Source organism: Camellia sinensis, chromosome 3 (genome assembly GCF_055761805.1).
Source record: "Camellia sinensis isolate YWXY chromosome 3, ASM5576180v1, whole genome shotgun sequence".
Taxonomy (NCBI): Eukaryota; Viridiplantae; Streptophyta; class Magnoliopsida; order Ericales; family Theaceae; genus Camellia; species Camellia sinensis.
The window spans coordinates 217,500,449-217,512,336 of record NC_138963.1 but is presented as its reverse complement, the minus strand read 5'-3'; positions in this window follow the sequence as shown (position 1 = coordinate 217,512,336).

Sequence of the window (11,888 nt, the reverse complement as noted above, 5' to 3'; positions counted from 1 at the left end):
AATTGATGGTGAACACGCAGCCCACTCTGATTGAAAGTTGAACACGCAGCCCAAACTTTTGATTTTCCGAACACGCAGCTCGAATTGAAGGTGAACACGCAGCCCACTTTGATTGAAAGTTGAACACGCAGCCCAAACTTTGATTTTCTGAACACGCAGCTCAAATTGAAGGTGAACACGCAGCCCACTCTGATTGAAAGTTGAACACGCAGCCCAAACTTTTGATTTTCCGAACACGCAGCTCGAATTGAAGGTGAACACGCAGCCCACTCTGATTGAAAGTTGAACACGCAGCCCAAACTTTTGATTTTTCTGAACACGCAGGCCAGATTGAAGGTGAACACGCAGCCCACTCTGATTGAAAGTTGAACACGCAGCCCAAACTTTTGATTTTTCTGAACACGCAACCCAGATTGATGGTGAACACGCAGCCCACTCTGATTGAAAGTTGAACACGCAGTCCAAACTTTTGATTTTTCTGAACACGCAGCCCAGATTGATGGTGAACACGCAGCCCACATGATTGAAAGTGGAACACGCAGTCTAAACTTTTGATTTTTCGGAACACGCAGCCCAGATTGATGGTGAACACGCAGCCCACATGATTGAAAGTTGAACACGCAGCCCAAACTTTTGATTTTCCGAACACGCAGCTCGAATTGAAGGTGAACACGCAGCCCACTCTGATTGAAAGTTAAACACGCAGCCCAAACTTTTGATTTTCCGAACACGCAGCTCGAATTGAAGGTGAACACACAGCCCACTCTGATTGAAAGTTGAACACGCAGCCCAAACTTTTGACTTTTCTGAACACGCTGCCCGAATTGATGGTGAACACGCAGCCCACTCTGATTGAAAGTCGAACACGCAGCCCAAACTTTTGATTTTCCGAACACGCAGCTCGAATTGATGGTGAACACGCAGCCCACTCTGATTGAAAGTTGAACACGCAGCCCAAACTTTTGATTTTCCGAACACGCAGCTCGAACTGATGGTGAACACGCAGCCCACTCTGATTGAAAGTGGAACACGCAGCCCAAACTTTTGATTTTCCGAACACGCAGCTCGAATTGATGGTGAACACGCAGCCCACTCTGATTGAAAGTTGAACACGCAGCCCAAACTTTTGATTTTCCGAACACGCAGCTCGAATTGAAGGTGAACACGCAGCCCACTCTGATTGAAAGTTGAACACGCAGCCCAAACTTTTGATTTTTCTGAACACGCAGCCCAGATTGATGGTGAACACGCAGCCCACATGATTGAAAGTGGAACACGCAGTCCAAACTTTTGATTTTTCGGAACACGCAGCCCAGATTGATGGTGAACACGCAGCCCACATGATTGAAAGTGGAACACACAGTCCAAACTTTTGATTTTTCGGAACACGCAGCCCAAATTGATGGTGAACACGCAGCCCACATGATTGAAAGTTGAACACGCAGCCCAAACTTTTGATTTTCCGAACACGCAGCTCGAACTGATGGTGAACACGCAGCCCACTCTGATTGAAAGTGGAACACGCAGCCCAAACTTTTGATTTTCCGAACACGCAGCTCGAATTGATGGTGAACACGCAGCCCACTCTGATTGAAAGTTGAACACGCAGCCCAAACTTTTGATTTTCCGAACACGCAGCTCGAATTGAAGGTGATCACGCAGCCCACTCTGATTGAAAGTTGAACACGCAGCCCAAACTTTTGATTTTTCTGAACACGCAGCCCAGATTAATGGTGAACACGCAGCCCACATGATTGAAAGTGGAACACGCAGTCCAAACTTTTGATTTTTCGGAACACGCAGCCCAGATTGATGGTGAACACGCAGCCCACATGATTGAAAGTGGAACACACAGTCCAAACTTTTGATTTTTCGGAACACGCAGCCCAAATTGATGGTGAACACGCAGCCCACATGATTGAAAGTTGAACACGCAGCCCAAACTTTTGATTTTCCGAACACGCAGCTCGAACTGATGGTGAACACGCAGCCCACTCTGATTGAAAGTGGAACACGCAGCCCAAACTTTTGATTTCCGAACACGCAGCTCGAATTGATGGTGAACACGCAGCCCACTCTGATTGAAAGTTGAACACGCAGCCCAAACTTTTGATTTTCCGAACACGCAGCTCGAATTGAAGGTGAACACGAAGCCCAAACTTTTGATTTTTCTGAACACGTAGCCCAGATTGATGGTGAACACGCAGCCCACATGATTGAAAGTGGAACACGCAGTCCAAACTTTTGATTTTTCGGAACACGCAGCCCAGATTGATGGTGAACACGCAGCCCACATGATTGAAAGTGGAACACACAGTCCAAACTTTTGATTTTTCGGAACACGCAGCCCAAATTGATGGTGAACACGCAGCCCACATGATTGAAAGTTGAACACACAGCACAAACTTTTGATTTTCCGAACACGCAACTCGAATTGAAGGTGAACACGCAGCCCACACTGATTGAAAGTTGAACACGCAGCCCAAACTTTTGATTTTCCGAACACGCAGCTCGAATTGAAGGTGAACACACAGTCCACTCCGATTGAAAGTTGAACACGCAGCCCAAACTTTTGACTTTTCTGAACACGCAGCCCGAATTGATGGTGAACACGCAGCCCACTCTGATTGAAAGTTGAACACGCAGCCCAAACTTTTGATTTTCTGAACAGGCAGCTCGAATTGATGGTGAACACGCAGCCCACTCTGATTGAAAGTTGAACACGCAGCCCAAACTTTTGATTTTCCGAACACGCAGCTCGAACTGATGGTGAACACGCAGCCCGCTCTGATTGAATGTGGAACACGCAGCCCAAACTTTTGATTTTCCGAACACGCAGCTCGAATTGATGGTGAACACGCAGCCCACTCTGATTGAAAGTTGAACACGCAGCCAAACTTTTGATTTTCCGAACACGCAGCTCGAATTGAAGGTGAACACGCAGCCCACTCTGATTGAAAGTTGAACACGCAGCCCAAACTTTTGATTTTCCGAACACGCAGCTCGAATTGATGGTGAACACGCAGCCCACACTGATTGAAAGTTGAACACGCAGCCCAAACTTTTGATTTTCCGAACACGCAGCTCGAATTGATGGTGAACACGCAGCCCACACTGATTGAAAGTTGAACACGCAGCCCAAACTTTTGATTTTCTGAACACGCAGCTCGAATTGATGGTGAACACGCAGCCCACTCTGATTGAAAGTTGAACACGCAGCCCAAACTTTTGATTTTCCGAACACGCAGCTCGAATTGATGGTGAACACGCAGCCCGCTCTGATTGAAAGTTGAACACGCAGCCCAAACTTTTGATTTTCCGAACACGCAGCTCGAATTGAAGGTGAACACGCAGCCCACTCTGATTGAAAGTTGAACACACAGCCCAAACTTTTGATTTTCAGAACACGCAGCTCGAATTGATGGTGAACACGCAGCCCAAACATTTGATTTTCCAAACACGCAGCTCGAATTGAAGGTGAACACGCAGCCCAAACTTTTGATTTTCCGAACACGCAGCTCAAATTGAAGGTGAACACGCAGCCCACTCTAATTGAAAGTTGAACACGCATCCCAAACTTTTAATTTTCCGAACACGCAGCTCGAATTGAAGGTGAACACGCAGCCCACTCTGATTGAAAGTTGAACACGCAGCCCAAACTTTTGATTTTTCTGAACACGCAGCCCAGATTGAAGGTGAACACGCAGCCCACTCTGATTGAAAGCTGAACACGCAGCCCAAACTTTTGATTTTTCTGAACACGCAGCCCAGATTGATGGTGAACACGCAACCCACTCTGATTGAAAGTTGAACACGCTGCCCAAACTTTTGATTTTTCTGAACACGCAGCCCAGATTGATGATGAACACGCAGCCCACTCTGATTGAAAGTTGAACACGCAGTCCAAACTTTTGATTTTTCTGAACACGCAGCTGAGATTGATGGTGAACACGCAGCCCACATGATTGAAAGTTGAACACACTGTCCAAACTTTTGATTTTTCTGAACACGCAGCCCAGATTGATGGTGAACACGCAGCCCACATGATTGAAAGTTGAACACGCAGCCCAAACTTTTGATTTTCCGAACACGCAGCCCGAATTGAAGGTGAACACGCAGCCCACTCTGATTGAAAGTTGAACACGCAGCCCAAACTTTTGATTTTCTGAACACGCAGCTCGAATTGAAGGTGAACACGCAGCCCACTCTGATTGAAAGTTGAACACGCTGCCTAAACTTTTGATTTTTCTAAACACGCAGCCCAGATTGAAGGTGAACACGCAGCCCACTCTGATTGAAAGTTGAACACGCAGCCCAAACTTTTGATTTTTCTGGACATGCAGCCCAGATTGATGGTGAACACGCAGCCCACTCTGATTGAAAGTTGAACACGCAGTCCAAAGTTTTGATTTTTCTGAACACGCAGCCCAGATTGATGGTGAACACGCAGCCCACATGATTGAAAGTTGAACACGCAGCCCAAACTTTCGATTTTCCGAACACGCAGCTCGAATTGAAGGTGAACACGCAACCCACTCTGATTGAAAGTTGAACACGCAACCCAAACTTTTGATTTTCCGAACACGCAGCTCGGATTGATGGTGAACACGCAGCCCACATGATTGAAAGTTGAACACGCAGCCCAAACTTTTGATTTTTCTGAACACGCAGCCCAGATTGAAGATGAACACGCAGCCCACTCTGATTGAAAATTGGACACGCAGCCCAAACTTTTGATTTTTCTGAACACGCAACCCAGATTGAAGGTGAACACGCAGCCCACTCTGATTGAAAGTTGAACCCGCAGCCCAAACTTTTGATTTTTCTGAACACGCAGCTCGTTTTGAACCTACAGGATGCGATGACGGAACTTGCAAAAGTTGAAACAAACTCAGATGTCCGACGTCTTCCTCTTTTCCTTTTGCTTTGAAGTTTGGAACCTATATAGCTTCAGATGGGTTCTGGCTTTACTATTCCCACACGGGTCGGGTTGAACCCTGCGTTTTTTTTTTTTAAAGAACAAAATCTTGTTTTGCACAAATGTGGAGAATGACACGGCACTCTGAGCACAAGACAATTTTTGAAATTAAGAAATATGTTCTTAACTGGGCATTGAGCCTACGACTGAACACAGCGAAAAAGATTTGAACAATGGAAAAGAAAAGGTTAACAACCTAAACGCATCGAGACACACTCGGAACGACTCAAAGCCAGAATCGAGACAAACAAAAACAAAAGACATGACACACAGACGTGTTACAAGGACGAGAGACCTCTCAGTATGCGAGGAGCCAGTTTCTTTGGGTAGTGTTTCCCACCCTTTCTCAGTTGTGGTTCTCACATCACTCGGCCCTCAAGCTCTGTTTTTCTGAAAAAGCCCTCTTCTCACTTTTCCTCTCATCGCACGTCTCTCTATTCTTTAATCTCTCATTTTTTGTCCTTCCCCTGGGTGGTTGATGGATGAATAGGAAGTTGCGGGCTCACACCCAACAAAATCAGCTCGCGACTATTTCCTTTGGTAACATCTGTCGATGCGCCGGATGAGGGAATGGGGCATCTTGATCCATTCCAATTCGTGCTTCGCACTCGGCTTGATACCTCACTGCTTGGAGGATGAGAGGGCTTTCAACCCTTTGTTGTTAACTTCAGTTATCCCCTTTTCTGGCGGGTAGAGTGCTTTTTCTGGCAAGTATGTTGACAATGGGGAAAAGACAGAAAGCCCGACTCAACTGTGCCCCTAGTTCATTATTTCGACCATTTTTTGTTTTGGTTTTCTACTAAAACAATTTTGCCAACATGAGAGTTAGATTAACACACTTGCTCGATTTTTTATTTGAAATCATGCAAGTCAGGCTATGAGCACTGAAAATTTTTCTTTTTTGGGTCCAAAGAAATAGTCCAGTTTTGAAAATGGGATACTTTTCGAGAAGATTTAGTCAACCCTAGTAAAAATTTTCAAAAACTATTTTTGCGAACGACCACTACTCAACGAGCACAGAACCTACTCTTGAGATGCACAACCTTGGATCCGTAGCAATGGAAAATTGCCCCTTGTCTGAAGGACACTGCATGGCAACGGAAAGTTGCCCCTTGTTTGAAATGGCACCGCGGCGCTTTGAATGGCAACGGAAAGTTGCCCCTTGTTTGGATAGCACCGCAGCGCATTGAATGGCAACGGAAAGTTGCCCCTTGTTTGAACGGCACCGCGGCGCATTGAATGGCAACGGGAAGCTGTCCTTTGTTTGGATGGCACCGCGGCACATTGAATGGCAACGGAAAGTTGCCCCGTGTTTGGATGGCACCGCAGTGCTTTGTGGGCAGTCCTCAGAGCGACGAACGCAACCAGACTCTCAGATACAGAGAAGACAAAGATGACCAAAACCATCGCATGGACATAATCGAATTTGAAGCGTTTTACGGCTAGACTTTAGAATGAAGTTGCCTACGTATCCCAAAGATGGGAATCAAGCCTTACGTAGTTCGGTTAAGGTACACTCGGGTATTAACCTCTCCTTTTTAGGCTCTAACTTTTGCCAAGGCGCCCATTGCGGGTTTTCGACCTTGCGAGCTTTGTTCTTCTTTTCTTTTCAATTCTTTTCATTTCTTTTCTCTTTTTGTTTTGATTTTCCTTTTTTTTGTTCTTTTCTTTGCATCTTTCTTTTTTGTTCTCTTTTTTGTATTTTTCTCTTGCTCTAACTTTTGCCTGGGTTGCCCTTCCGGGTTTTCGGCCCAGCGAGCCTCTCGAAAGGTAAAAGTGTAACGAGTCCATGCCAAATGGTTTTGAGATCCTGAAATTATCTGAATCTAGGAGAATGGCTCCTGTTCTAGCTTCGTAAGTTTCTCCTGATGAGATCTGATTTTTTTTATCTGACTTTCCTGGCCTCTTGTTCGAGGGCTGCTTCAAATCTGGCCACACAGGCCTCACGTCGTAGTTGACCGTTGACCCTTCTGAATTCAAGTTCAAGGTTTGGAAGCAAAGGGGTTGAGTCTCGAGGCTGAGAGCGATCCTAGGCTGCACAATCTCAAGAGCGATTCCACACAGGTCTTCGCAGGACTGCGCAAAATATTTTGCTTTTGAAAATTTTTAAGAAAGCGACAAATCACTCGCGCTGAAAATAGTGTGAAACCAGTCTGGATCAAGCTAGGGTCCTTCTCAGTACTCACGCTAAAAAGCATGATTTCATTCATTAAGGGCTTAGCACGCCTCTCTTTCTCTCAATTGATCAAAGTTTTGCAAATCCCGAGGAATTCCTTCCTCTTTGTTTTCACCGCGGTGTTCAAAAAGTTTTGAAAAACTTAGGTCACTGCAATGATTTCGGGGTGCAGAAGAGTAGGCGAAAAGTACTGCTGTTTCATTCAAACTTTCTGGCACAATTGGCACATGGCCGAGGCAAACACAAGAGCGTGAACAACCACTGCTATTTCATTCAAATCTGTTGGTGTAACTGGCTCCAAGCAAGAACAGACTCAAAGCAAAACGAAAAGACAAACACAAAACAAAATGGTGATGCCCGAGGTAACACCCCCGGAATCACCCGACTCCTATACAACAGACTGACTCAATACAACAAGATAGACCCAAAACAAAATGAGACTGACTCAAAACAAAAAGGCAGACTCAAAACAAAACTACAGAAATGACTCAACACCCAAGTCAGAAACTACAAAACTAGCATTGGCAAATGCTCAAAATAGTGCGTGCTATACGCCACATCTGAGGTAAACCGCGCGCCGCCCGCAGGTGGTCCAACCCCTGATCACATACTTGCATTATCCTTGAAATCCACCAACCTGGTGGTGACAGACTTTGCCGAGCTTGGAGGGAGGATGACTTCATTGTCAATCAAATCTTGCACTTCGTGGCGAAGACGGAAGCAATTGTCGGTGCTGTGACCGGTTTGCTGATGGTATGCACAGTACTGGGTACCATCATGCTTAGCTGGAAGAGGACTCGGGAGAGGCCGAGGCTCGAGGGATTTGAGATGTCCTTTTTTGACGAGGATTTGAAGGGCCTTAGACAAAGGTATATAGAGGGCATGGAAGACTCTGCGACCTCGGGGCGGATAATTCAAGGCTTGCTGACTTTTGCTGGACGCATTCGAAAAAGGGTCGGCAGGTGCTGCTTTGGCTCTCTGATCTCTTCTAGGTGCAGGGTTAGGATTGGAAGGAACTGTTCTGGCACGACGGTCCCCATCTTGATTTTCCTTCTGGTTTAAACTGCTCTCGGCCTGAGTGGGGAAGATGTCATCTAAAGTTTTTACAGCAACTGCGAACACCTGCTGTTTATTCAATCCTCCAGCTTTCAAAGCCTCAACAGCCCACAGGAGTTGTTCGTAGGGATCGGTGTCCACCTTCATCTTGTTCTTACCACTCGCCTCGGCTTGGTAGAAGGTTTGAGTTGCTACATCAGAACGGAGCCCCGTTGTTGTCGACATGCCATTGCCGGAACTTGGGATGGCTTCAGGTTGGCTAAGTTCGATTACAATTCGTCCCAATAGCGGGGGCTCCTGCGGTGTGAAATTTTCGGCATACGATGCATTTGGCGGCGGAACCGACATTCCGCAGGCTAGATCCGCCACGGATCTTTGAAGGTCACCAATCATTCCTATCAACTCGAATGTGGTGGGCTTGCGGGTTTGAAATAACTGGGGTTTCCAGATCGGATGTACGGCAGGTGACCTGGGTGGGTGTGGCACTTCACCATCGGTGTAACCTTGCAATGTGATTCCTTGGTCCAATGTGGCTGCCATAACCATAATCTCTTCCAAATTTTGCGCCATCACGAGTTTTGCTGAACTGAACAGAGGTGATGTGACTGGTGACTGACGGATCAGATGGACCGGGTTGGTGACTAATGAATCTGAAGAATCGGTGAGCCTTTTCCTGTCTTGCCTCAGCAAAGGAGAACACTGGTTGCTCTGAACCGAGTCTTTGAACTGAAAGAGAAAACATGCAGCATCTCAGCCCAATCCCACCAATACAGACATGAATATAACTGATTAACTGCATTCGACCACTGATCACTGTTGCCAAAATTATTGTCCCCAAAACTGAACCTGATACCCGCAGATATAACTGATTTCCGAAAATAATGAACTGGTGCCCGCAAGCCTAATACCCAAAATACTGAACTGGCGCCCGCAGGCCTGATGCCCAAACTTGCAAACTGATACATGCATTCCTGTAGAGACGCACTCTAAAGCACATAACAGATAAGTGAGAGCCAAAACGCCCCTATGTTGGGGTAGGGTTTCCCTGTCCTATTTTGTCAGGAGCTAGGGTTTCACTACGCACACAACGGTTTCAAACAACCAATAAACGGGTAAGCAACCTGTCCTAGTTTGGAATGGTCACTATGGATCCGAATATGCACTAGGTCGAATGGTCAAAAAGGGTGCCCCGGTAAAACCGGGGTTTGTGTTCCCATACTGGCAGAGCCCACAACCGGTCAGCCTTATGGTCATGCCTTGACAAGACAAGCCTCCGGCAAACCGTTCAGGAATAGCAGATGGCAAACACGGTGTCCTAGGCACACCAGTGCAAATGCAATGCGAAGAAACGCACAAGTGTAATCAAAAATAGATATCAAGAGTTCGAGTCAAGTTCTCTAAATCCCTAGTGGAGTCGCCAGAAACTGTAGACGTCCCCGAATGCCCCGGGAGGAACGAGCTCCCGTTCCGTTCATTTTGGGGTCACTACAGCTCAGGACTCTCAAATTGTCACGGTTCTAAATCTGAACCAAAGAGTCCAAATCCGGCAAATCGTTTTGAGAAAACAGATTTTGAAAGAAGTGCCAAACATGGACTGCTTTGCCAGATACAGAGTCGCCACCTAAATATTTTATTTTTGGGAAATTTAGGAAACCCTGACTCGTTTGCCTAAGGCCACGTGTCCGTCATTACCAAAGTTGCCTCGGCTCGGGAACTTGGGTACGATTGGGGAAGGTCACTTCATGAGCACCCCCGCTCGCCCGGTCAGAGACCAGCCTCTACTAACCATGATATCTATTTTTGAAAACATTGTATGTTCTTATTCCGGTTATTAGCCTAGGTTACTATGTGATGCGCACAGCATACAAGTATAGACTGAGTCGCCTGAATTGGAACAAAACATTTCATGTTTGTTTGTTTGTTTAAAAATGGTTTGATGGTGCTACCCGCAGGTAGGCTAAGACGTGGATTTGCCACCCTCGGGTGGGCTTAGAAAACATGATTTTGCCACTATCTAGTGGGCTTAAAACACACATTTGATGAATTATTCCAATTCAAATAACCCAACCTTCACCTACAGGCACTCAGGCAGTTATGTCACATAAGCAATTAGCCTCATGGTAAGCATGCTATTCATGGCAGTCACTCACACGCATGCAAGGATGCTAAAGCATAGAACTTACCGAGTACTCCAAGCCAAAATAGAAACTACATTAGAAATCATGCATGATCCTAAGTATACAAAAATGCCTAATGCAACACATGCAAAAATGCAACTATAGCAGGCTCGGCTATTCTAAACATGGCATATGGAATGCTACAGCTAACATGTATTCAACTTGGAATTGAAATACAAATGCAGTTAGTATGATGCGTCGAGCCCGGTGCATGCAAAACAGATGAATGAATGCAAACATGCTATCATACTGTATGCTAATTGAAATATGCCCTAATCTAACCATCATAAGCAGGTAAATAAAAGGGAGAAAGACGTGGGGTTGGAAGGCATACAACACACACACGCACACTTATTACAGTTGTGCCCTCGCGCAGAGGGTCCGAATAAATATACATTCCCGAATAAAAGAATATTACAGTCCAAATAATATACAAATTCCTAATTAATCAATCAAATTAACTAAGAAAGCTGTAAAACTGGCGTGCAAGCCAGGGACTGCCTTGCTTCTGATGAATGCTGTATGTTTGGGCTGCCTTGCGCGGAAATCCACTGGGATGCCCCAATTTGCCTCTGTTTAGCAGTTATTCTTGGAAAACGTGCCAGACTCCGAAAAGTTGCTGATTCTTCATTTTGCCTTGAAGGCTTGACTTTGGTTGCCTCTTGCCTTGAGTTTGCGGCTCCTCAGGCCTTGGAGAACACCTTCAAACTTCTGGAATGGAGGATGGAAGGGTGGGGCTTGGTGGTGTAGGACTTAGAGGTTTTTTCAAGGAAATAAGAGAGATGGAGGGAGATTTGTGTATCAAGGCTTAAAACCAATTTTTCTAACCCCTAAAACAAATGTTGGCAGCTGGTTATAAGGACCAAGGAGAGGGGGAACATGGAGGGAAAGGGTGGGGGAAAAGGACCAAAGCTTTTCCCCAAAAGGTGTCCCCCGGATTTAGATATTTCTGGGGGACAACAGCTATACAGCTGTAAAGTGTGTATTGCAAGGAACATGGCCAGCCACCTTTCAAAGCTGCAGGTGGCCGGCCGGCCACCTCCCCTAGCCGGCCGGCTAGGGGTCAAAAAGGTCAAGTTCATTTAGTGGCCGGCCACCACATAAAGATGTCCTTCCAGGTTCCCTCATCACAACCCTGTGGTTCGAATTTGGGAATTGTAGAACAGGAGAGAGAATAGGCCATTTTTAGGAGGGGGTCAAAAGGGTCAGGTGGAATTACTGGCCGGCCACAAACTTTTAGGGTCCTCCCATGTGTGTACAACACAAATATGTGGTTTGGGGTTGAAGAAAGTGGCCCCAAGGTGTTCAACATTGGCTCGGAAGTGAGGAAAATGGGTGCCGGAAGGCGAAAATGGAATATAATTGGTTGCCAAGATAATTGCTGGCCTCCCACCCTCCAGTGACCTTCCTGATGATAAAACAGAGGTACCTGCCAAAAATGAACGAAAACCGATGCAAAACGAATGCTCGGGGGCTAAAACACACAGTTCGGGGTCCCGAA